Here is a 26,180-nt window from a genome sequence, read left to right on the forward strand (position 1 = left end):
GTACATGGAACAGGACATTGTAGCATTCTAAGTACCCAGCCACCAAAGCTGTTATTAAACGTGAGGGAATATAGTTTTGTCATAGAAACAGCCCCCAGAAAAGGTTTCTTTCATGGCCTATCTATCACCACAAACTCCAAGTCGCCCACAGCTGAATAACCCTCCTATTTGGGGTGTTTTATATAAATTCGCAGAAAAAAATGCACTGTTCAGTGAATTGATCCTTTCTGGGGCTTTCTGCCACATGATTGTGCAGGATGGTAGTAGTCTGGGCGGGGATAAGCACAGATCGGGCTTGAATCCTTGCCCTTTGGCCTACTGGTGAAACCATGGGACAGTCACTGTGCTCCTGAGCCTCAGTTTCTGCTTCTGTAAAATGGGGGCAAGCACCACCCACGTTGAGAACACTCTGAGCTCCATGAGTCCCCTCTTTAGAGGACTCTCCCATCACAGTGTGTTGGTGTAAATATTTACTGTCTGCCTGCCTCATCTTGCTGGGCTATGGGCTCTACACTGCAGGGCCCCACCCCCATCTGTCTGTTGTCAATTGAGAACATTCCAGATTAAATGGGCTATGATTCAGAGAGAGGCCAGAGGCTGAATGTACCTGCCTTGGGTGGGGTTGCTTTCTGTTGTTTGTTCTATTGTAGCTACCAGATGCCATCTCTCAGATGTCAGCTCAGGGATTGCTCAAGTGTGGCCCAGTGCAGACAGTGAGGACCTGAGCACAAATTCTGCAGCCCTAAGGGAGTCTGCAAACAGGGATGCAGAAGATGTGGTACCTCAGTCAGGCAGATGAACGTTTCTCTGAGGCCCCGCCCCCCCATGCTGGAACTGAAGTTCTGATGGGGGCCAGTGCCACGGCTCACCCAGGCATGCAGGTGTTTAATATCCCAGTTCCACCTTGCACTAGCCACATTACCACAGGTGTGCTGCGTAGCTGCTGGGACACAATATCTGGAAGAGATGTAACCATCCTGCCTCTTCTGCCTCCGAGGTGGGTTTCTGTGGACGGTGAGCCATGCATCAAGGCCGATGAGCACAAGGCTCTCAGATGGGGTAGTGCAGCATCCCATAGGACAGTAAGAGCAGACTTGACTGCTGGGGCCATGGGGGATAGGGACCCAGGGACAGCATCAGATTAGAGAAGTTGAGGAGCCTTGCACAAGACAGTGCCATAAGGTAGAAGAAGACATGGGCTTTGGAGGCTGACGGTCCTGGATCCAGGTCCCACCGAAATCACTTAACTATGTAACCTTGGGCAAATCAACCTCTCTGAGCCTTAGTTTTCCTATCTATAAAATGTGATGCTAACCTTAGAACCTGCCTGTGAGGGTTGTGGTGATAATGAAGTGGGATAAAGTGTGTGCCTCATTTAGTCCAGTGGATTTTTTAAATCACAGTGGGCTTTTTGCTGCACCTGTGGGCTAAGCTTGCAGCAGTGCCGTGTGCAGCCCTCCAGGATGGTGCGCTTTATATATTTGTTAACCAGGCCCATGAAGTAAGTCAGAGCCTCTGGTAAGTCTGAGCTGCCCGGAGCTCATGAGCCAAAACCATGAGCCACCATGGCCAGGGCTGCCAGCTGCAGCAGGGAAACTGTAGCTTCAGCAGCTGCAGAGGCCTGTGCTGGAGAAGCACATATTTCACAGCAGCTTTCAAAATGCCTCCGAGAGCTCAGGGAGCCCACTGGGGCCAAAGGAATTAGTGCACCAGTGTTGTGTGTCACAGGATTCACCACCACGGCCAGGCTTGTTGGTGGCCACTCCATGTCTCTCCCTCTGTGATCCTAGGACAGTCCTGGCCTCTGGTCCTCCTGCAGCACTGAGGAAGCTCCATTTTCTCTGCTCTGAGATTCTGGCAGGGATGCTGAAAGGCAGAGCAGTAACGCCTGTGGGCAGGTGGGAGGGGTGGGGTGCTTGCCTGTGAGGGTCTTATGCTTGGTCCATGTGTCTGCACATCTCCTTGATATGGATTTCTAGGATGCAGACGTGCTGCAGGTGGCCCCAGATGTAAAGCCCCTTGGGCTCCTAGAAGGCCCTGTGTGGGTAGTAGTAGTTGCTGTAGCACTGGCTCTGCCTTCTGGGATTTCCTAAAAACCTTGGCAGAATGTGTCCAGAACAGGGAAATAATTTGAGTCCCTGCTGTCCCCTCTGTGCAATTCTGATTGTCATGGCTCATGATACCCAGTGACTGATGTTTTCTAAGGGTTTGCCGCACACCAGATCACATGTGCTCCTGGAGAGCACTAGAATGTGGCTCAGTGGCTCTGGAGCTGCACCACAGGACTGGAGTCCCGGGCTGGCACTGACTAGCCTCTTGGCTTCACACTTCACCCCCTCCTCGACTTCCTCACATATAAGATGGGGATATGTGACTGTGTCTGCGTCTGCACTGTAGGGTGACTGTAGGAATTCTGTGAATTGGAAAGCACTTGGCTCAGCTGCTACGGAGATGGGCGTTATTGTCCTCCCATTTCACAGATTAGAAACTGAGATTTAGAAAGGCTAACTGTTCTGCCAGAGCAACTTGACTAGTAAGTAGAAGAGCCTAAACTTGAAGCCAGCTCAAGAGCTCTACCCTACTCTGCCTGCACTTGGAAAAATCCACGTGGGGAGCATTTGGCTGACCTAGGAAGTGGTGCTCTCAACTTTCCTCAGAGCCCTGGTGAAAAGAGATCCTTTTCTGAGTAACCAAACTGGCCTCTGGGAGCTCTCCTAATCCCACAGCAGAGGCAACAGCTGACCCGTGACACACATATCACAGAGGGAGAAGGGAAGGATCAGTGAAGAATTTCTGTTTGGAAATGTTATCTAACGCTGAGAACTTTCAAGGGACTTGGTATGTGGCGCCCGCACTGTCCCCCTACTGAGCTGCCAGGGAAGCCCATCCTCCCCTATTTCTTGGCTGCATCCAGCCAGTACAAGACCTGGGGGCCATTGGGTGCTGAGAGGGGTCAGATGTCCTAGGGCATAGAGAGAAAGTCAGGGCAGCGCTTTGCCCCCGTCCTAGTGGCAGAAACCCATGGGTGACAGACATCCCATCCAGCACCTCTGCTGCTGTCCTCACCAGCTAGAGGGATGTGAACAGAGGCTGCTGGGCTCCAGGGAACTTTCTGAGAAGGCCCTGGTCTGCCTCTGGACTGCACTGGCTTCTGCTTCTGCCTTGGCATACTCTCCAACCTGGGTGTGCAGGAGCCCAAAGCCCAAGGACTCCTCTCCAGGTCCAGCCACCCTGCTGTCTGCCGCTGTAGCGCTCTGCCCCCTCAAGCACACACCTACACACGCACACACACATCCCGGCTGCGCCCGTGCCCAGGAGCCGCCTGCTCTCACCCCAAAGGCTCTTTGTCTGAAGGAGGAGATTGGGGCTCAATGATGAAGCCCTCAGCGTCCCAAACAGTGATCTTGTGCCCCAAACACCCCCCTGCTCGTGTCCACAGTCCTGCCCCGGGCAGATGCCTGGTTGGCTGCAAGTGAAAGCAGGGAGTGACCCCTGTGGGATCTGGCCGCACACACTCCCTGGTGGAGGGGTCAGCAGCCTGGGGGCCAGCTGCTGCCTTGCTGCCCCTTGCTGCCACAGACCTGGGAGCTGGCCCCTTACCTCTTCCCTCCTGTGTGGCTCCCGGGGCAGCTCCTCACATGCTTCACTGTGGCCGTCAGTGGGGCAGCTTGTCCATGGCCTCCAGGAGAGGTCCCAAGTCACAGGCCGAACTGGCGGCCCAGCAGCCCTGCTCACTGGCCTCTGTTGGCTCTGACTCGCAGCCGGCTCCAGCGGGGATGGGGCGGGGGTTAGCCGGGGTGCCCCAAGGCTGCTCACAACCTGCCTTCCCTCACAGCGGGGCGGGCGGCCACCTTGGTGCCATGCTCTGCAGGTCTGGGCTTGGGCAGCGCCGCTCAGGGCTTGGGGTCCATCCTCAGGCCGACTGCAGCAGCCTCATTTGAACTCCAAACTCCTTTGTGGAGCCTTTACATGCCGCCGGAGGAAATTGTGAGCACAGCCTGACCCTGGTTGGCTGCAGGCACTTCTCTCCACCCACCAGTGCAAGAGGATCCCCCAGGCCCCAGAAAGGCTCTGGGCCTCCCCTCAGCCCAGACAGGGGCGGGCCGCCCGGTGATGTCACACTAGCTCCGGCCCCAGCTGGCCCAGCCCCTCCCCGCCCGCCCACTTTGGCGGCCTCAGCAGCCCCCTCCTTCCTCGGCATGGGCAGCCGGGCCAGCTCCACTCCCTGGCCCACAGCTCCCCAGAGCCCGCGCAGCTCCAGGGCGTCCTGCAGAGGCAGAGCACTCCCCAGTTGACTCAGGTAATGGGCTCAGGTCGCTGCCCTGCGAGCGCGGGTCGCAGCCCTCCCTGACCACTCCGGGGCTCCACTCAGCCCTGCAACCTCCCCTTGTCAGCTCCCATTTTGGAGGCCTCACTAGCACTGCTCTCCAAACCCTGGGGAAGGGAGCCCAAGGCCTCCATACAGAAGCCACTGCATCCCTGCTGCTGGAGGGTAGCAGGAGGCAGCAACTTAGGACCACCCGCTGGGGGTGGGGCACCAGAGAAAAACTCACTTCCCACCTGAGTCATCTCTCCAGCAACAGTAAATGAGCCAGATGCACTAGTATTCCATCTCCCAGGCTGCGCCAAGAATTCTGGAGGATGGGCCAGCCGGGGTCTGGCACTCCAAGTCTCTATGTGGCCCTGTCTGGCTGCAGTGTTATCAACTGTGACTAGTGGGGCTCTTCTAGGAAGAACTGTTGAAATCCCACTCGAGTCCTCAGGGCAGAGTTTGCCACCTTAGGTGAAATCTGAACATGCATAGAATCAGAGCAGGAGAGAGTAGAAGGCACCAGACCCCACAAATCAAGCATCCTTCAGACCTGATGGCCTGTCAGGTTGGTCAGGGGGAAGGCAGGGTCAGAGGAAGGAGGGCAGGGGGAGAGGAGGGCAAGCCCCCCAAGGTACATAGGTTCAGGTTCACCCATCAGTTTGGACTACAGTGTGGGCAGTATTGGTAATGGCTCTTCTTTTCTTCTTTAAAAAAAAAAAAAAAAAAAAAAAGCTTAAGTGATGATGGTAGTGATGACATTTAGGTAAAAATTGGTGAAAAACTTCAGTGGGACTCTCCCCACCTCAAGGCACCATGGATGGCATTCCTGGTCCCTGGGCAGAAGGGCCACCAGGGCCCATTCAGGACTGCCTCATCCCCCTGCAGCGGGGAACTGTCCTTTTCTCAACTTCTCCGCAGCCTGCTTAGGCTGTCCCCCTTTTTCCATCTGTTGGTCCCTTCCCTTCTTAGAAGAGAGCCTGTCTTTGCAGGTCACCACATTAGAGAGCTGAATTAGACGTCAGCCAGAAATACTTCCTTGCTCTACTCTGGGGCAAAAATGCCAGCCACTCTGAATTCTCCAAAAGGCCTGGGGGGTCCTGAGGGGCCATGGGGAGCCATGGTGGGCTGGAGATTGAGAAGCATGTGGGAGGGAGCTACATTCTTCTCCTCAAGCTGTACCCATGGCAGGATGAGGGCACCCATATTCTGCAGCCCAAGATAAACCCTGAGAGTTAGTGTGTCTTTCTTTTCCCTTCTGCTCTCACCCTCTTCTCTCCCTCTCTCCCACTTCTCCCAGAGTTTGTTGGGAACCTGCTCTCAACCAAGGTCCCTGTCCTCTGAACAGCAGTCAGGCTGGGAGACAGATTGAGCATTGTACACAAGAGGTTCCAGGCACTGAGGGCAGATCTCACCAGTAGACCTGGCTTAGCCTGGGTGGGGCAGTCAGGGCTCAATGCAGAAGTGATGCTCAGAACTAGCAAGTGACCTGGTGGAGAAAGAATGGTCTGGGCAGAGAGGATGTGTAAAGAGCCTGAGCTTCTTCAGAGATAGCCTGACATCATCTCCCAGTACACAAGGAGACCTCAACATTCCTCCCTGGTGTCCACGCCCCACCCCTCTGAATCTCAGTGGCTTTGTGCCAGCAGAATGCAGTGGAAACGATTCTACTGACTTCCAAGACCAGGTGAGAGAAGGCTGTGTGCTCTGCCCTGGTCCCTGAGGCTCTCTTCTAGAGCCCTGAGGCAAGCCAGAGACTAATCTGTACAGAAGCCACCATGCAGAGACCACGTGCGTGATAGGCAGCAGCGGCCCCAGACATGTGAGGAGAGAAAACGCCAGTTGCTTCCAGCCCCTGGGCATGGGGTCACCCCAGCCCCTGCATTACTCTCAGCTGTGGAGTCTTCCTTCTGGGGCCCTGACATCAGGAAGCAGAGATAAGCCATTCCTCCCTTCCATATCCCAATTCCTGACCTACGGAGCCCATGTCTGTGAGGCAGTGGTGGTTCCAGGCTAGCGGGTTTGGGCGAGTCTTCCCGCAGCAGTAACTGGGGCAGACACTGAAGCTGCAGAATTGAGTAGCGAAGTGGAGAGATGAGACCCTGATAGAGAGGTGGGACTTAATCCCAAGAAGCCACCAAAAGGTTTTGAGCGGGGTAGTGTCAAGACTACTTTTATTTGTAAAAGGTCACATTAGTTGTTGAGTGGAGACTGAACTGATGGGAGCCACAGACTAGCTGTCTGGAGCTAGTGGCAGTGGTTGTCACCATCCTGGTGAGAGGTGATTGGAGGATGATTGTCCCACCTCCCCAGTCCCTTCCTTAATCACTACAGTAATTCTGTTTTCCCAATTTGAAGTTCCTAGGATCCCATTAATTGAGGGAGGAGCATCAGGGTGCATCATGTGACTAAAGCATAGAGGAGAAAGGATTCTTCATTTTCCTCGAAGTTTTTCATCAGAATGAAACATGTGATGTTGACATGGTAGCAGAATACAAAGAATCTTTCATGTATGTGCCAGAATTTGTATAAATGCATTCATGTGTTTTCATGTCTTATCACCTTTCTGACAGTAACAGTTTTTTTTCCTGTTGGAAACATCAGGTCATCTTCTAAAATACTGCGTGTGTGGCAGGAGTTTGTGGGGCCCACACGTGGCATATTATAGAGGGAGGGGGGTGCTTGGAACTCTGACTTGCTCTATCTTGCAACCTGAGGCCTACCTGAGTCTAAAGTTTTATATTTCCCAAAGTGAACTCAACCCCCTGCACATTTTTTGAATCTTTCTATTGTCTTCTGGTCCGTGTTGCTTCTGATAAGTCAACTACCTTCCTTATTGTTGTTCCTGTATACAAAATGGGTCTTTTGGCTTCTTTCAAAAATTTCCCCTTAATCTTTGATTTTTTAGCAATCTGACTGTGATGTGATTAAATGTGATTTTCTTCATAGTTAGTCTATATGGGGTTCACTGAGCTTCTTAAACCAATGGATTGGGGATTGAACCCAGAGGCACTCAACCACTGAGCCACATCCTCAGGCCTTTTTTATATTTTTACTTAGAGACAGAGTCTCACTGAGTTGCTTAGGGCTTTGCTAAGTTGCTGAGGCTGGCTTTGAACTTGTGATCCTCCTTCCTCAGCCTCCAGAGCTGCTGGGCTTATAGGCATGTGCCCAGCTAATTTTTTTTTTCACTAAATATGAGTGTGTGGGGGACATTCAGGGTCATTATTCTTAAATATGTTTTATGCTCAATCCCACACTCCTTCTTGAACTCTGTTTACATACTTGTCATCTCATAGGTAACTGAAGCTCCATGTATTTATTCATTCATTTATTCTTCTCTCGTGGTTCAGTTTGGGTCATTTCAATTACCTGTTCCCAAGTTTGCTAATCCTTTCTTCTATAATATCTAATCTATTAATTTCATCCAAAGTATTTTCTATCAGGTAATGTGTTTTTTGATACTTAGGATTTCCACTTGGATTGTTTTTTTACAGTTCCCATTTCTCTTTCATTATTCCCTATCTCCCTATCCACTCATTTATTCTGTCCTTCATTTTTCCTGAAAATCCTAGGCATATTTATAATGGCCATTTTTAAATCCTTGTCTACTAATTCCAGCATTGAGATGGGGCATGCATCTGACTTTATTGACTTTTTTTTTTCCTTCTCTTGATCGTGGGTCACATTCTCCTTTCCTCACGTGTCTAAAATTTTTTTTATCATGTACTAGGCACTAGACACAATACATCGAAGAGCCTCTGTATCTGATTGTCTTCCTCTGTTGTGTTTTGTTCTAGCAGGAAGTGAAGCTATTTGGTCTTGTGGAGGTTTGGTCTTTAGGCTTTGTTTAGGTAGTTTTATTTTGGGTTTGTCCATAGCTGTGGGGCATACCTTTCACTCTACGCTTACTTGTAAGGCATGGCCTTTCTGGAACCAAATCAAAAGCCTTATGTGTTTGCTGAGCTGCTTTAACATGGTAAGATTTGAACTCCAAACTCTGTTTTCTGAGATATTGTTGGAATCTCTTCCTCTCCACTATTGCTTTGGTCCTTGGAATCTCTCTCCACATGTGTACAATTTCTGTGCTAGCTAGGGATTTGAGGGAAATCTGTGCAATAATTTGGTAGCTTCCCCTCCTGTGGCTCTCTCCTTTCTGATATTTTTTCCCTTCAGTTTCCAGCTTCAAAATCTCTTTGTCCTCTTCCCAGATAGTGAGACTGCTGCTTTCCGCTTCAGTTCTACTCTTCTGTGCATCTCCATATCCCAGAAATACCCTAGTGTGCTTCCCCTTTTTTAAGGACTGTGTTCCCTCCAGCGTTTCTGCTTGTGGTGCTTCTCTGTTGCTTTTGAGACTTGTTTTATTTGTATTGTCTGGAGTATAATATTGCTGCTGATCAGGGGTTAGGTCAGTAGAGGCTTCTCCTCCATGTCAGGACCTGGGACTTCCCACATCCCATTTGAATTTGTCTTCTCACCCAACACCTGTTCTCTTGCTGCTGTTGGTGGCCCTGTAAGCCTAATCAGATGGCTGGGGTGGCTCCTTGTCCATGGCCTACCCTCCTTGCTCATATTCTGTTGGGAAATTTCAACCCAAGAGGCCCCATCTCAGGTACCCACCTGTCCATTGGAAGATGAAAGAAACGTGCTGTCCTCACACATCTTGTTAGCACATCCAGTTCTACATTTAATAGGTATCAGTTCGTTTCTTCCTCTTTGTTATAGTTTAGGTCTTGGGTGCCATCCAAAGGCCCATGTGCTGAAGGCTTGGTCCTCAGCCTGGGCTGCTTTGATAAGGTGGTGGAACCTTTTGGAGGTGGAGCCTATTGGGAGGAAGCTAGGTCATTGGTGGCATACCCACAGAGGGGCCATCTTCCTCCCCCTTTTCTTCCTGTCCACCATAGTGAACAAACCTCCTCTGCCACATGTTCCCACCATGTGTGCCTCACCACAGGCACAAAGCAACAGGGTGAAGAAACTGTGGACTGAAGACTCTGAAGCTGTGAGCCAAAATAAACCTTCACTCCTTATAAGTTGATTATCTCAGGTATTTTGTGCTGGAAAGCAGACTAACACACCTCTCAAAACTCTATGAGGGAGTATTATGATTCTGTTCTAGCAAGAGACTGAGGAGTAGCAAATTGAAGCTGCCTACTGAGCCACACAGGTAGGAAGTGAAGCGCCCGGGATTAAACCTTACATCAAGCTAGGAGGAACACAGTTGTCCTGAAAACGAGTTGCATTTCTTCAATTCTAACACACCTTTTTCTTGTGTTCAGCTCTCTGATGCATCTTCCAGTTGATAGCAGGTCATAGTCTAGTTTGCAGCCCTTCATTTCTCTAAGTAGAATATGACACATTTTACAATTGAGGACTTGCTTGTCAGATTCAAATAAGTGTGACCATTTTAGCTATCAAAGCTCCAGTTAGGTTGGCCCACGGTGGAAGGAAAGAGGAAGAAAAAGGCAAGGCCCCTCCTTTCCTGGTCAACTGGTCTTGGAAAGGCCTGGGGGAGTGTCCAAGCATCAGGAAGCCTGCACACTGCCAAAGGCATCCATCTACCCAGATGTAACAAAACAGCTGCCTCTGAGCTGAGAGTCAGCCAGCAGGTCCCTCCTCTCCTGGAGGCGTGTGTCAGGTCCTGTGACTCGCTGCTCCATGCTGGGCTGGGGAGCTGCATATTCTCTGGCCCTGGTGGGAAGTTAGGAAGTTGTGAAGACTCCAAGACAGTGCTCTGTCCAATGTCACAAGGATATCCAGGCACCATAGAAAGTCCTTTGAGAACTCAGTCCGTTAAATGCTTGCTAGATAAGTCAATCCAAATGTCAGAACAGGCTGCATACTCAGTTTCAAAGCAGCCCTGAGAGCCAGTTTTTAGCTCACATATGACCCATTTCATTTCTGACCTCTCCCCTGACCTGTCAGGGGATAGTCAGGGCAGCATCTCTCCTCAAGTGTGGACATCACCTGACAAATATGTTTGTTAGTCAACAAATATTATTAAGCCCCATTGGAGCACCAGGTCAATTTGCCCAAAGTCAATTTGCTGAGACTTTCAGTCAACTGGTTTTCATTTTGCCTCAGAACAAGATTTTAAGGAATGCTCATTTAGCCTTGGCCTAGCGCTCTTCTATTGCAGCTGATCTGGGACCCATTCCCAAGAGGGGAGATTGAGGACCAGGGAGAGTAGAGACTCCATTGTAGTTTGCTGGTTTTCTTTGTTTCTTCATAACAAAAACTTAATAGAAATTTTCTAAAGCTGTTTAAAATCATTCCCATCCAATATAAAAATTTTAAAAATATTGTCATTACTGAAACCTGGTCTGGACCAGACAGGGCCTTTGTCCCAGATGTCCCCACCTCTGAATATTGCTGCATCAGAGAAAAACTTAATGACATGAACCTTTGGGGAACCATTCAAGATCCAAACCCTAACAGATTGCAACTCCCCTACCCAGATACCTGCTAAAATCCTCTCGGCAGAAAGCAGCCTGGCTGTTTCTGACCTTGTTGACCTTTCTGGGACCCAAGGAGGCAGCTAAGCAGATAAGTGAGGGCTTCTGGCAAAAGCCTGATAAAGTGAGTGTCCCAGGAATGAGAGCAGGGGGGTCACCAGACAGAGGTGCTGGTGCCAACCCACAACTGCCGCAGGGAGCTCTCTGACTGCAGGTCTGGTGTAGGGGTCTCCAGGGACCCCACGAAGGGCCTGGAGGGAGTAAGAGCACTGGTGTAGGAGGCTTGCTTCAGTGCCACCAGCCTCCAGACTACTTCACGCCCACCCTGCTCCCTCCCTGGGCAGGGCCAGGTAAGTCCTGGCTCTGAGACCTGAAGCCCTGAAGGGCAGGGATGGCCTTTACTTCTGCTGGGGGTTCTGCCCTGTACCCTGAGATTGGCCCACATGGACTGCCTCAGTGGGCTTCCTTGCCTGGGTTGGGGCTGCCTGGTGCAGGCACAGAGGGGAACAAGAGCAGGTGCCTCAGCAACTCACTCCCTGCAGAACCACGCTGTCTTTGTGGAGCGGCGTCTGCCAGCGATGGCTTCCAGTTTCACCTCGACCACTTATTAACTATGTGACTTCTGAATTCTCCAGTCTCAGTTTCCTCATTTAAAATGAGACAGCACTGCCCCTTCCCAGGATGTCTGGGAGGAATAAGTGAGTCAGTGTGAGTGCTAATGTCCATTGTGGCATCTGGACAGAGTGGCTCAGTACACACTCTCTTCCTTTAGTAACCTGGAGCCCCATTATTTTGGGTCCTCTGAAAGGCAGTCACTTTGTATCTCTCTTGAGAACTTTTTGGGTTTGTCATATCTGTCATTGTCCCAGCACCACTACCTCTAGCCTCACTACTAATAGTCCTTTAATTCAAGGAGAACTTACTGTCCCTTCCTTTGTCTGCAGCCTGTGTAGGAAATCTGCTTAACTGAAGAAATGAATCTTTTTAACATGTTGGAATGCAGGCTATGGAAAGACAGTGCAGATAACACCCCCAAAATAGCTCTTAACATTTTATAAGCAATTATTGATCTTTACAACAACCCTATAAGGTGGATTCTGTTGTTATTTCCCAATGTTTTAGTCAACTTTCTCATTGCTGTGATCAAAAGACTTGACAAGAACAATGTAGAAGAGAGGAAGTTTATTTGGGGCTCACAGTTTCAAAGGTCTCCATCCATAGATGGCTGACCATTGCTCTGGGCCTAAGGTGAGGCAGAACATCGTGGCCGAAGGGCATGGAGGAGGAAAGCAGCTCAGGACAGAGAGAGAGAGAGAGAGAGAGAGAGAGAGAGAGAGAGAGAGAGAGAGAGAGCTTGCTCACCAGAGACAATATATTAACCCCAAAGTCATGCTCCCAATGACCTATTTCTTCCAGCCATACCCTACCTGCCTACAGTTAATCTATCAGTGGATTAATTCACTGGTTAAATGATGACTCTCATAATCTAATCATTTCACCTCTGAATGTTCTTGGATTGTCTCACACTTGAGTTTTTGGGGGACACATCATGTCTAAACAATAACACCCAATTTCTGGGTGCGGAAACTGAGGCTTATGTTAATTGCCTTGCCCAGGATCACATGCTGGACCAGTGGTGAAGTGGGCAGTCTGGCACACAGGGACTCTCATCTCAGCCTCTGGGGCTCTGCCTGTGTGATAAATAAAAGTCAGTTCCCCAGATCCCAGGAAACAAGTCATTCAGATAATCCACTAATTGGCTGGAAAACTACAAGTTCACCTCTATAAACATGCAATGTTTTAAAGTTTCTATCTGTTCTTATTCGGCCTTTTACACAGAGCTGCAGGGACACACAGATGCACATTTGCACTGGCCTCTTTAAACCCTGGTTGATCACGATGTCCGCCTCTCCTGGGTGACTCAGGCGTGTGCAACAGACTGACTTCACTGTGGGCTGCAGGACGAGGAAGGGACGCTGCTTACAGAAGCCCCATAAGCCCCAGGCAGCTGTGTTTGTTGTCGCTTTTCCAGCTCTCCCTAGCAAACACCTTCCCTTCCCAGCCTCTCCTTCTCTCCTCCCTCTCATTTACTGCTTCTCACCAGCCATGGTCCAGCAAACTTAGTAGTTATTTTAAATGGAACTAACTTGGCCTAAAGGGCTCTTCCATGAGGGAAGTACCTGAGGATGCCCGAGCTCCATCACCTCAGTCTGAGTGCCCAAGGCCTTGGAGCTCACCAGCCCTCTGCTCTCACATGACAGCTGTAGGCCATCGCAATTCTTGTGGGCCTGGCTCAGTGGGAGGCCCTCCACATGGATTCTCACAGGTTTCAAGACAGGACTGCCCAGGAGAGGTCCTCGCCACCACCTTCCATCCTGATGATGAGGTGGCTTAACTCAGCCAGGAGCCACAAAGCCAGGGCTTGTATCTGAGGCTGCTGGAACCCAAAGTCCACACCCCTGACAGACTTCCCAGCAGTGTGAGGTGGGGCAGCTTAGGGATGCTCCCAACCCTCATTTCTTCATCTGTAGGATAGTATTGTTTATGCCCAGGGCTAGTGCCAAGGTTGAGATGACGTGTGCCTGACACATAGTAGGCGCTTTGTTGATGTCAGGTCTCTTGTGCGCACACTTCAGCCCATCCTAGGGCAGTGGTTCTCAAGCTTTAGTGGCTTCAGAATTCACTTGAGGACTTGTGAAAACTCAGTTTTCTAGGCCCCACCCTCATAGTCTCTGGTTCAATAAGTCTGGGATGGGGCCCAGGAATTCAAATTTTGTTCTAACAAGTTCACACAAGGACCCTTGAGTCTGGCTTGACCTAAAAGTGACCATAACCTTCTTCTGATAACTGCCTTGTGTGCAGATGCCAGCTCTAGCGGACAGCAAAGCATGGTTTGGCTTTCCCTGGCCATTTCCTGGGAGCTGACCTTTTTGCTCTCTCTCTCTCACCTGCTTGTCATGGGCCTGGGAAGATGCAATGTTTAAGCTGCATGGTAATGTCTGGACAGGTACCAGGATTCACTTGACCAATTTCATCTCATCTCTGGTACAGAATGGGAAAGAAAAAATCATGAAAAAGATAATGATCTTATAGAATGACTCTGGGAAGTTAACTACCAAAGCAACAACAGAACACCTAGCACTCTGTTCTTACTAGGCATGCTTTTCCTTGGCAGTTGGAATTTTAGGTTTCTGAGAAGCGATGGGTCTTCTTTCCTCCCCAGCAGACTGGGTGGGTGAGTGGGCTACATCATTGCCCTTGGGGACCCAGTGCACAGCTCAGAGCCTGACACATGCAGGTGGGTTGACAAGTAGGTGAATGGCATGGCACAGTGGTGGGCACTGCAGAGAAACCCAGGACTACACCTGGGCCTGTTCTTCCCAGCCCAAAGACCCTGAGCGCACAGTCTACAACATAGGCCTGCATTTCCTCTTTCCTGAATCAGGGATAAAAATAACACCTGTATTCTCTAGGTTGGCATGGGAGTTAAATGACATAAGATGTTCAAAATGCCTGCTTGCAGGAAGTACTTTATTTTTTCTTCATTGTCATGATCATTGTCATTGTTATCCTGACACACAGCCTCATGTACTGGTATGGAGTGTGGGTTCTGGAACCAGACTTCTGGGTTGAAATCCTGGCTCCACCACCGACACCTTGTGTGTCCTTATTCACATCACTTCTTGGTGTTCCAGTGTCCTCCTCTGTGAGGCAGGGGATCGGAAGCCCCAGCCTTCTGGTATTCTTGTGACTCCTGAGGACATGTGCGTATCAGGTGCTTCCCTGCTGTCTGGCCTAAAGTCAGCACTGACTCCATCTCCTTGAGCCTCTGCAGAGGGGCGGAAGAAGCCCAGGGAGAAAGCAGCCAAGCCCCAGGAGAGTAGGAGGCTATCCTCCTCCCAGACCCCCACCCTCAACCCCACCCCAGGGGAGAGAAGGGCAGCTGGCAGTGCTGTGACTGGCTGCAGAGCCATACTGGGGTTTCTGCTGCTGGAAGCCCTCCTCCTGGCAGCCCATGCAGGAGCAGCCCCATCTTCAGCTGGAGCTGCACACTCAGCTGGTTCTGATTACTCTCACGAGCTTAAGAGCGTGCCGAGGTGGCATCCTCCTCCACAGAGCTGCCTTTGCCTGCAGACATCACCCTGTTTCCGCTACCTGCCAGGCTGGGCTGCATCGGATGGGGTAGACCCTGTAGGGACAAACTCCCATCCGTGACCTCACCTTGCCTCTTCCACCAGGCTCACTCTGGACAGCCTGGATCTTGGACCTCCAGCCCAGATTGTCAAAGAAGCATCCAACACCTCGATTTCCACCCCAGGGGAACCTCCCCTTCCCCCTTTAACACAGAGCCCAGACCGTCCCTGGTTTCTATGTGTGCAGAGCATTTGGTAAACAGAATGCTTGAGCTGTGACTTGCTAGAAGGGGCAAATCCCAGCTGACACCCCAGACGCTCAGCCTATTTTGGGCCTGGTCTGTCTCCCACTGAGGTCTGCGGTCAGAGTGTTCATCTGGGGGCCCCCAGCATCCGCTGCAGGGGTCAGAGAGACCACTGGGCCAGTCACGTTCCTTTACAGCCTGAATGTTGGCCCAATCCAGCCTCCTGCCCCCGCTACAGCTCATGCCTGGGATCCACTAGTAAATGCTCTTGTCCTGCACCCCCCGTGAATGCTGTGATTCAGCACACACAGAGAGGAGCTTCACTTAAGAAAGAAAGTATTCACTGCTGCCATCAGCTCCGCCACGCCGGAGACAGCTGCTGGCTCCTGCCAGCAGCCAGAGCCTCACAGGACAGGGCCGCCCACCTCACCCTCCACACACAGGGCTCTCTCCTTTTCAAATTTTTTTCCAAAGACCCACCATCTTTTGGTCATTAAACTAAATGCAACTTAAATTTGTATTCAGAACACCTCATTAATGATAAGTACCAGATAAATAGAACCTGGAATTAAGAGACACCCATTCAACAAAATGTGTTCCAGTGCACCTAGCACTTCGCTAGGCTCCTCAGCAGAGCTGGGAGCAGCCTGGCGGACACAGCCTAGTGACCTGGATTCTCACCCGACCCCCTTTGTTACCTTTTCTTAGATCTAGGTTTTGAAAATGCAAGTAAGTGATAGTAGCAGCCATGTCTACTGTGAAGTTTATGGATGTGCTGGACTACATAGAAGGTGACATTCTCTGAACTTATTTCTTCCTTAATGTGCTGTGATCTCTACTGTGTAGAAAATCAAGCCCTAGGAATGTCAAAAGTCTTTCCCAGGTCACAGAGCAGGGTCTTGCTCCCAGAACAGACTCAGATCCTCACTGCTTCATTGTTAGAGCATATGCTTTCTCTGAAGAACCTGTCACTTGTATTAAATAAGAACAAATGTCCTACTCCTTTACGCCTAACAAGCTGAGGCTAATACTACAACATTCACCAGAATAGATCAAGGTGCTGTCCCCACCTAACCCTTATGCCAACTCCTTTCCCACTCCTCCTGCCTCCCGAGTCTGAGAAGGTGGGCAGATACCATGGGAAGGAGAGGGTTCTGGACTTGCAGCTAAAGGCAGCACTGAGATGAGACAGCTGCTCCTCCTGTAGGGGACACTGGGTGTGTGGTGAGCTATAGGCCCTTGGCCCACAGGGAGCCTGGGAGAGCCTCCCTGGAACTGAGAGCAGCAGGGCCATGTCCTTCTAGATCCCCTCCCTCTGTTGGGAGAATAGGAGGAGGGCGATTGACATGTTGGGTCACACTGAACATAGAAACTGGTGCCTGCATCTGGTGTAGGGAATTCTAAAGGTAGAAGTTTCTAGAGTCATGAGGACCTGGGCAGCAGGAAAGAGGTGGACTCCGCCTTCCCTTGCCAGTTCTCTGTGGCCCTGGCAGGAACCAAGAAGCACCCCAGGAGTTGTCGCAGTTCTACATGAAGGGGTGCTGAGGCTGACAGAGGGCAGGAGCTGTGAGAACCCTCCACCAGCCCAGAGAAAGGGTCGGGGACATGTGCCCCATGTGGCAAGGAAAGGAGACCTGGCTGCCCTTTGGAAGTGGAGGGGCCAGGACAAAGCCGAACATGACCCTAGGAGAGCAAGATCACCAACTGTGTAGAGACCTCCAGCTTGATGGGGCCCCTGCATCAGAGAGACCTGCCCACAAGCCCTTCCTGCCTGACAGGCACCACTGTGTGAGCCTGAAGGGGTTTGGGAGGAACTGTCTCCCTCACCTCCTCCCAACCCCAGAGCCATAAATAGCTTGTGGGTCAGGGAGGGGACGAAGGAGAACAGAGATGGATTTTGAATTAAATTTTGAAATAAGACTCTTCTAATAATGAAAAGTGGCCACAAAGTTCTAGAATCTGACCCAGATTTCATTTAGGGACCTATACTTGGAAAGGGAAGTCAACTCAGCACAACTGGGGAGCAGGTGTTGGAGAGAATAAAGCATTTCATATTTACATCCCCAGTGGATTCAGACTTCCATAAACTAGTAGTGGCCTTGATCATCCCATGCGACCCGAGGTTGGGAGTCCCTAATCTGGCCACCTGGACTTCCCACAGATGCCCAGAAGCCCAGGGTTGCCCAAGGGGCCCCTGCCCACTGTGTAGGAGAGATGGCAGAGACACCCCTGAGCACCACTGGCTGCTGCCCACCAGGGAGGCCCATGGTATTGGAGAGGATTTGGTGAGAGAATGGCAAAGAATAAAGCAGGAGCTGGGAGCCTCGTGGGCATTCCTGAGCCCGTGCCCTCTGCCAGGCACCTGTAGAGGCCCTCACAGGCTTCCCGCCTCCTTAATCCCAAAGCTGCTGGGGTGGAGCTTGAGTCCCAGCTTACTGCTGTGTACCTTGGGAAGGGTTCCAACCTCTCCGAGCATCAGTGTCCTGCAGCGTGAGCAAAACGGTCCCTGACAGTGGAATTGTGGTCGGGTATGGAATACTGCACTCAGTCCCCAGAGGGCTCTGCACCTTGAGCTTCTCCCGTCATCTCCTCACTGGAGCCACAGGAGACTGGTGCAGCCCTGCTGTTCTGGGTGAGCCAACTTCATCCTGGTGACTGAGGGTCAGGGTTTCAAGTGATGTAGACTCTGGTCCACCTCCCTCCAAACTCACACTTCCCTGCAACTGGCGGATGCTAGTGCTCACCACCACTGCTGCATCTTCCTCGTCACCCTCCAGGAGGGGAAAAGCCATGACTTTAGAAATGGAAGCCCAAAGACTCCAAAGTGAAGGGTGGGCCTCCATGGCTGGCTGTGGAAACTTGGTGACAGGCATGACCCATGGGGCACAAGGTCAGGTGTCTGGTTTGGTTTGGTTTTGAGAGGGAGTCTCTTTCTCTTGCCTAGGCTGGGCTCTAGCTCCTGGGCTCAGGTGATCCTCCTGCCTCAGCCTTTGCTGTAGCTGGGACTATCGACCCCAGGGCAGAGGGGCATTTTTACCTCCCTCTTAGGAAGGAGTTGTATTATTCGCTACTGTGTAATTAATAGTAATTGAACTTGACAAAAAGCTTCAATTACACCTGGATAATGGAGCAGTCTGTTTGATAAAAAGGTACCTGTTTTAGTCAGCTTTTTTGCTGCTGTAACTAAAAGACCCAACCAGCACAATTATAGAGGAGAAAAGGTTTATTCAGTGGCTCATGATTTCAGAAGTCTCAGTCCAGAGAAGGCTGGCTCCATTCTCTGGGGTTCAAGGGGAGGCAGAACATCATGGTGGAAGAGTATGGCCAAGGGAAGCAGCTCACATCCTCAGGAAGCAGAGAGAGAGTTCACTTGCCAGATACAAATATATACCCAGAGCCACACCCCAATTCCCACCTCCTCCAGCCACACCCTTCCACTTCAGTTACCCCTGTTTATCCCTATCAGATTAAATCACTGATTGGGTTAAGACCCTTACAACTCAGTCATTTCTCTTTGAACCTTCTTGCATTGTTTCACATGTGAGCTTTTGGGGGACACCTCATATCCAAACCATAACAGTACTGAAGGGCATGGCCCTTTTCTTGCATAATGTTCATCTCTCAGCCACCTTTGGACCATAGAAGGGCACCTGACCCATCTGATCTAATCATAGTCACAGACGGTGACACGCCGGGTCCAATCACAGTGTGTTATCCCCTGGCTGTAGTCTGATGCTCACCCTCGGCCAGTGGATTTGTTCTGTCTTTTTTTTTTTTTTTTTTTATTGTAAACAAATGGGATACATGTTGTTTCTCTGTTTGTACATGGCACAAAGGCATACCATTTGTGTAATCATAAATTTACATAGAGTAATGTTGTTTGATTCATTCTGTTATTTTTTCCCTTCCCCCCACCCCTCCCACCCCTCTTTACCCTCTATACAGTACTTCCTTCCTCCATACTTGCGCCCCTCCCTAACCCTAACTCTAAACCTAACACTAACCCTTCCCTCCCCCCCATTATGTGTCATCCTCCACTTATTAGCGATATCATTCGTCCTTTGGCTTTTTGAGATTGGCTTATCTCACTTAGCATGATATTCTCCAATTTCATCCATTTGCCTGCAAATGCCATAATTTTATCATTCTTTATGGCTGAGTAATATTCCATTGTATATATATACCACAGTTTCTTTATCCACTCATCAATTGAAGGGCATCTAGGTTGGTTCCACAGTCTGGCTATTGTGAATTGAGCAGCTATGAACATTGATGTGGCTGTGTCTCTGTAGTATGCTGATTTTAAGTCCCTTGGGTATAGGCCAAGGAGTGGGATAGCTGGGTCAAATGGCGGGTCCATTCCAAGTTTTCTAAGGAATCTCCACACTGCTTTCCAGAGTGGCTGCACTAATTTGCAGCCCCACCAGCAATGTATGAGTGTACCTTTCTCCCCACATCCTCGCCAACACCTGTTGTTGCTCGTATTCTTGATAATCGCCATTCTAATAGGGGTGAGATGGAATCTTAGGGTGGTTTTGATTTGCATTTCTCTTATTACTAGAGATGTTGAACATTTTTCCATATGTTTGTTGATTGCTTGTAGATCTTCTTCTGTGAAGTGTCTATTCATTTCCTTAGCCCATTTGTCGACTGGATTATTTGAATTCTTGGAGTAAAGTTTCTTGAGTTCTTTATAGATTCTGGAGATTAGTGCTCTATCTGAAGTATGATTGGCAAAGATATTCTCCCATTCTGTAGGCTCTTTCTTCGCATTGCTGATAGTTTCCTTTGCTGAGAGAAAGCTTTTTAGTTTGAATCTATCCCAGTGGTTGATTCTAGCTTTTATTTCTTGTGCTATGGGAGTCCTGTTAAGGAAGTCTGATCCTAGACCAACAAGGTGAAGATTTGGACCTACTTTTTCTTCTATAATCTGCAGGGTCTCTGGTCTGATTCCGAGGTCCTTAATCCATTTTGAGTTTAGTTTCGTGCATGGTGAGAGATATGGGTTTAGTTTCATTCTGTTGCATATGGATTTCCAATTCTCCCAGCACCATTTGTTGAAGAGGCTATCTTTTCTCCATTGCATATTTTTGGCACCTTTGTCTAGTATGAGAAAATTGTATTTATTTGGGTTTGTGTCCGTGTCCTCTATTCTATACCATTGATCTACCTTTCTATTTTGGTACCAATACCATGCCGTTTTTGTTACTATTGCTTTGTAGTAGAGTTGAAGATCTGGTATTGCAATACCCCCTGTTTCACTCTTCCTGCTAAGGATTGCTTTAGCTATTCTGGGTTTCTTATTCTTCCAGATGAATTTCATAATTGCTTGCTCTATTTCTGTAAGGTACATCATTGGGATTTTAATTGGAATTGCATTGAATTTGTATAGCACTTTAGGTAGTATGGCCATTTTGACAATATTAATTCTTCCTATCCAAGAACATGGAAGATCTTTCCATCTTCTAAGGTGTTCTTTAATTTCTTTCTTTAGTGTTGTATAGTTCTCATTGTAGAGGTCTTTCACCTCTTTTGTGAGATTGATTCCCAAGTATTTTATTTTTTTCGAGGCTGTAGTGAATGGGGTAGTTTTCCTAATTTCTCTTTCTGAAGATTCATCACTTATGTATAAAAATGCGTTGGATTTATGGGCATTGATCTTGTAACCTGCTACTTTACTGAATTCACTTATGAGTTCTAAGAGTTTTCTGGTGGAATTTCCAGGTTCCTCTAAATATATAATCATGTCATCAGGGAACAGGGATAGTTTGAGTTCTTCTTTCCCAATTCGTATCCCTTTAATCTCTTTGGTTTGTCTAATTGCTCTGTCCAGAGTCTCAAGAACGATGTTGAATAGAAGTGGTGAAAGAGGGCATCCCTGCCTTGTTCCAGTTTTTAGGGGGAATGCTTTCAGTTTTTCACCATTTAGAATGATATTAGCCATGGGCTTAGCATAGATGGCCTTTACAATGTTAAGGAATGTTCCCACTATCCCTATTTTTTCTAGTGTTTTGAGCATGAAGGGGTGCTGTATTTTATCAAATGCTTTTTCTGCATCTATTGAAATAATCATGTGATTCTTGACTTTAAGTCTATTAATATAGTGAATTACGTTTATTGATTTCCTGATGTTGTACCAAACTTGCATCCCTGGGATGAAACCAACTTGATCATGGTGCACTATCTTTTTAATATGTTTTTGTATGCGATTTGCTAAAATTTTGTTGAGAATTTTTGCGTCGATGTTCATTAAGGATATTGGTCTGAAATTTTCTTTCCTTGATGAGTCTCTGTCTGGTTTAGGTATCAGGGTGATATTGGCTTCATAGAATGAGTTTGGGAGGGTTCCCTCCTCTTCTATTTTATGGAATACTTTGAGAAGTATTGGAATGAGCTCTTCTTTAAAGGTTTTGTAGAACTCGGCTGAGAACCCATCTGGTCCCGGACTTTTCTTTGTTGGTAGGCGTTTGATGACTTCTTCTATTTCAGTACTTGAAATTGGTCTATTTAAATTGTTTATGTCCTCCTCGTTCAGTTTAGGCAATTCATATGTCTCTAGAAACCTGTTGATGCCTTCAAAATTTTCTATTTTGTTGGAGTATAGATTTTCAAAATAGCTTCTAATTATGTTTTGTATTTCAATCCTGTCTGTTGTGATATTTCCTTGTTCATTCCGAATTTTAGTGATTTGGGTTTTCTCTCGTCTTCTCTTTGTTAGTGTGGCTAAAGGTTTATCAATTTTGTTTATTTTTTCGAAGAACCAACTATTTATTTTGTCAATTTTTTGTATTGTTTCTTTTGTTTCAATTTCGTTGATTTCAGCTCTGAGTTTAACTATTTCCTGTCTTCTACTACTTTTGGTGCTGTTCTGTTCTTCTTTTTCTAGGGCTTTGAGCTGTAGTGTTAGGTCGTTTATTTGTTGAGTTTTACTTCTTTTATTAAATGCGCTCCATGAAATAAATTTCCCTCTAAGTACTGCTTTCATAGTGTCCCAGAGATTTTGGTATGATGTTTCTTTGTTCTCATTTACCTCTAAGAATTTTTTAATTTCCTTCCTAATATCTTCTGTTATCCATTCATCATATAATAGCATATTGTTTAATCTCCAGATGTTGGAATAGTTTCTGTGTTTTACTCTTTCATTTATTTCTAACTTCAATCCATTATGATCTGATAGAATACATGCTAGTGTCTCTATCTTCTTGTATTTGCTAACATTAGCTTTGTGGCATAATATATGGTCTATTTTAGAGAAGGATCCATGTGCTGCTGAGAAGAAAGAGTATTCGCTCTTGGTTGGATGGTATATTCTATAAATGTCCGTTAAGTCTAAATTATTGATTGTATTATTGAGATCTATGGTTTCTTTGTTCAATTTTTGTCTGGAAGATCTGTCCAGTGGTGAGAGAGGCGTGTTAAAATCACCTAGTATTATTGTGTTATGGTCTATTTGGTTTCTGAAATTGAGAAGGATTTGTTTGACATACATGGATGAGCCACTGTTTGGGGCATAGATGTTTATGATTGTTATATCTTGCTGATTTATGCTTCCCTTAAGCAGTATGAAATGACCTTCTTTATCCCTTCTGACTAACTTTGGCTTGAAGTCCACATTATCTGAAATGAGGATGGATACTCCAGCTTTGTTGCTGAGTCCATGCGCATGGTATGTTTTTCCCCATCCTTTCACCTTTAGTCTATGGGTATCTTTTTCTATGAGGTGAGTCTCTTGCAGGCAACATATTGTTGGATCTTCCTTTTTAATCCAATCTGCCACTCTATGTCTTTTGATTGATGAATTCAGGCCATTAACATTCAGGGTTATTATAGAGATATGATTTGGTTTCCCGGTCATTTGGTTCATTTTTTAAATTTTATTTATTTATTTGTTTGACACAACTTGTTTCCTCCTTTATTTGACAATTCCTTTAGGATAATTCCTCCGTTTGCTGATTTGCTTCTTTGTTTTTCATCTCTTCCTCATGGAATATTTTGCTGAGAATGTTCTGTAATGCTGGCTTTCTTTTTGTAAATTCTTTTAGCTTTTGTTTATCATGGAAGGATTTTATTTCATCGTCAAATTTGAAGGTAAGTTTTGCTGGGTATAAGATTCTTGGCTGGCATCCATTTTCTTTCAGGGCTTGAAAAATGTTGTTCCAGGCCCTTCTAGCTTTTAGGGTCTGGATTGAAAAGTCTGCTGATATCCGTATTGGTTTCCCCCTGAATGTAATTTGGTTCTTTTCTCTCACAGCCTTTAAAATTCTGTCTTTATTTTGTATGTTAGGTATTTTCATTATAATGTGCCTTGGTGTGGGTCTGTTGTAATTTTGTGTATTTGGAGTCCTATAAGCCTCTTGAACTTGATTTTCCATTTCATTCTTCAGATTTGGGAAATTTTCTGATATTATTTCATTGAATAGGTTGTTCGTTCCTTTGGCTTGTTTCTCTAGGCCTTCCTCAATCCCAATAATTCTTAAATTTGGCCTTTTCATGATATCCCATAGTTCTTGTAGATTCTGTTCATGATTTCTTACCATCTTCTCTGTTTGTTCAACTTTGTTTTCAAGGTTAAATATTTTGTCTTCAATGTCTGAGGTTCTGTCTTCCAGGTGTTCTATCCTATTGGATATGCTTTCTATGGAGTTCTTAATTTGGTTTATTGTTTCCTTCATGTCAAGGATTTCTGTTTGGTTTTTTTTCAATATCTCTAACTCTTTATTGAAATGATCTTTTGCTTCCTGTATTTGCTCTTCTAACTGTCGATTGGTGCGATCAATCAATGCTTGCATTTGCTCTTTCATCTCATCATTCAGTGCGTGCATTTGCTCTTTCATCTCATCGTTTGCTTCTGTGATCATTTTAATTATGTACATTCTGAACTCCTTTTCTGTCATTTCTTCTGCCATGCTGTCACTGGGTTTTATTGATGTAACATCTAGATTTGTTTGCAGCATTTTCTTTCCTTGTTTTCTCATATTGTTCAGGTATCAGAGGACCGCTGAGATATTGCAGATTTCCTCTATTGACTTACAATGTCCCTGAAGATTTCTATATATATCCCCCCTTAGCCTTCAGTAGGCTGAAGTCTTGGAGGAAGTTGATAATGCGGTGCTCCACAAGGAAGCTGCCTCTCTAGGAGTGGTGGCCTTCAGGTGGGGTATAATCCCTGCTAGTGGGCAGAGGTGCCTCCACTTGTTGACCAATGGTCATCCAAAGGGGACCTAGGCTGTGGGCTGAGGCAAGGCCTGTTTGGGCCTGAGTCTCTGGTTTTACCGTCCTTGTGGGGAAACCTCACCCAGCAGGGAAGACTCACCCGGTGGGGAGGTGTCGCTGGTCAGTTCCCTCCTAGAGGTTTCCCTCAATTTACAGCTACCGCCTGGGCTGGGCTGCCTTCCTCTGCAAAGTTCCCAGGGGCCCGGCCCTACCTCCTGGGCCTGGGAGCCTCACCCTTTGCAGATGACTCTCCTTAGGCTGCCCTTCCTCAGAGAATCTGCCCGCAGGCCTGGAACCTTCGCTCCGCCCTAAGCCAGTCTCTGTGCGGCTCTTCCACCAAGAAGCCTCCTAGATCCTGGGACCCTGCTCTGCACCTAATCGCCTGGCTATGCGGCCCCTCCTCTGAGCAGCCACCTGGGGCCCTGTACAATCGCTCTGAATCCCAGAGACCCGCCACACGCCTCTTCTTCCAGACAGCCGCCCAGTATTCCGGTGCGGTCACTAGGAGTCCAAGAAACTCACTGCGTGCCTCCACCTCCACCAACCACCCGTAGCCCTGGGCAATCAATCACTCCGAGTCGAAGTGACCCTCCCCGTTCCTCCTCCTTCTCCAGATTACCCCCGGGGTGTTCAGGAGCGGTTGCTCTAGTGGCTCTGAGTCCACGTGACCCGCAGCACAGGTCCTCTGGGCAACCGCCCAGAGCTCTGGTGCGGCCACTCAAGACCAAGCGTCCCACCACGCTTCTCCTCCAGGCAGCCCCCCTGTGTTCAGGAGCTGTCACTTTAAGTCCAAACAACTCACCACTCGCCTTCTCCTCTGAGCAGCCGCCTGGAGCGCTAATGCAGTCACCGCGAGTCCAAAGGACCCGCCGCGCTCCTCCTCTTCCTCCTCCTCCTCCTCCTCCTCCTCCTCCTCCGGGCAGGCCCCGGGGTTCAGAAGTGGTCTGAGTCCAAACAGCTCGCCACGCAGCCCCTTCTCTGGCAACCGCCTGTAGCTCTGGTGTAGTCACCCCGAATCCAAGCGGCCGCGCTCCTCTTCCTCCTCCTCGTCCTCAGGGCAGGCCCCGGGGTTCAGAAGCGTCGTTTTGAGTCCAAACAGCTCGCCGTGCAGCTTCTCCTCTGGCAACCGCCTGTAGCTCTGGTGCAGTCACTCCAAATCCAAGTGGCCACGCTCCTCCTCCTCCTCCTCAGGGCAGGCCCCAGTGTCCTGAGTCCACACAGCTCTCCTCGCCACTCTTCCCCTGGGCAGCCGCCGGAGCCCCAGTGGTTGCTCCGAGTCCCAGTGCTGTGCCGAGCGGCCTCCTTTACGGCGCTCCCAGCTGTCCGAGTTCACTGCTCCAGCGGGGGGAGGGGCGTCTCGCCGGCAGTTCTACTTCACAAAGTTTCCTGCGTTCCGGGACCACCGTCCCATCTGGGATGCCTCCCCAGGGGGTGAGAGTCACCCGGCTGCTTTGAGTTGGTCCCAAGCATCTCAATATCTCCTCTTTTGAATCCTGAGTCCTGGAGCAACATGAAATGCAGCCACCCTCTAGGCCGCCATCTTGAAACCCTCTGTTCTGTCTTTCTGAAGCCAGGGAAGAGAGGCTCTCTTGCCCTTCATTACAGAGCTGTCAGGAACTGACAGTGGACTGCTGCCAGTGGACTGACCTCGGTCACATGGGGAATGTGAGTGAATGAGGAGGAACCTGTCCCAAGAGGAGCAGCGAGGAAGAGTGGAGAAAGCCAGTTGTACAGGCAGCCATTGTTGGGACCCTTGAACTGGGCTCTGAGGAGGTGGCAGAGAGCAGGGCATGTGTGGACCTGACCCTGCGGTGCTCAGGGCTCA

At 48.6% G+C, this 26,180-nt stretch overlaps 2 protein-coding genes across 18 annotated transcripts in view; one reads left to right on the forward strand and one right to left on the reverse strand.

The window, feature by feature from the left end:
• The window catches only part of ANGPTL2 (angiopoietin like 2), a 34,049-nt gene extending 29,966 nt beyond the window's left edge, over window positions 1-4,083 (reverse strand). For both annotated transcript variants that reach the window (XM_079112944.1, XM_079112945.1), the window contains exon 1: window positions 3,601-4,083. The gene's annotated coding sequence lies outside the window, so the exon portion shown is untranslated. The remainder of the gene's footprint in view (window positions 1-3,600) is intronic.
• RALGPS1 (Ral GEF with PH domain and SH3 binding motif 1) overlaps window positions 1-26,180 on the forward strand; it is a 265,526-nt gene that overhangs the window by 175,577 nt on the left and 63,769 nt on the right. The window lies entirely within an intron of this gene.

Source organism: Sciurus vulgaris, assembly GCF_902686455.1.
Source record: "Sciurus vulgaris genome assembly, chromosome: 15".
NCBI classification, from domain to species: Eukaryota; Metazoa; Chordata; class Mammalia; order Rodentia; family Sciuridae; genus Sciurus; species Sciurus vulgaris.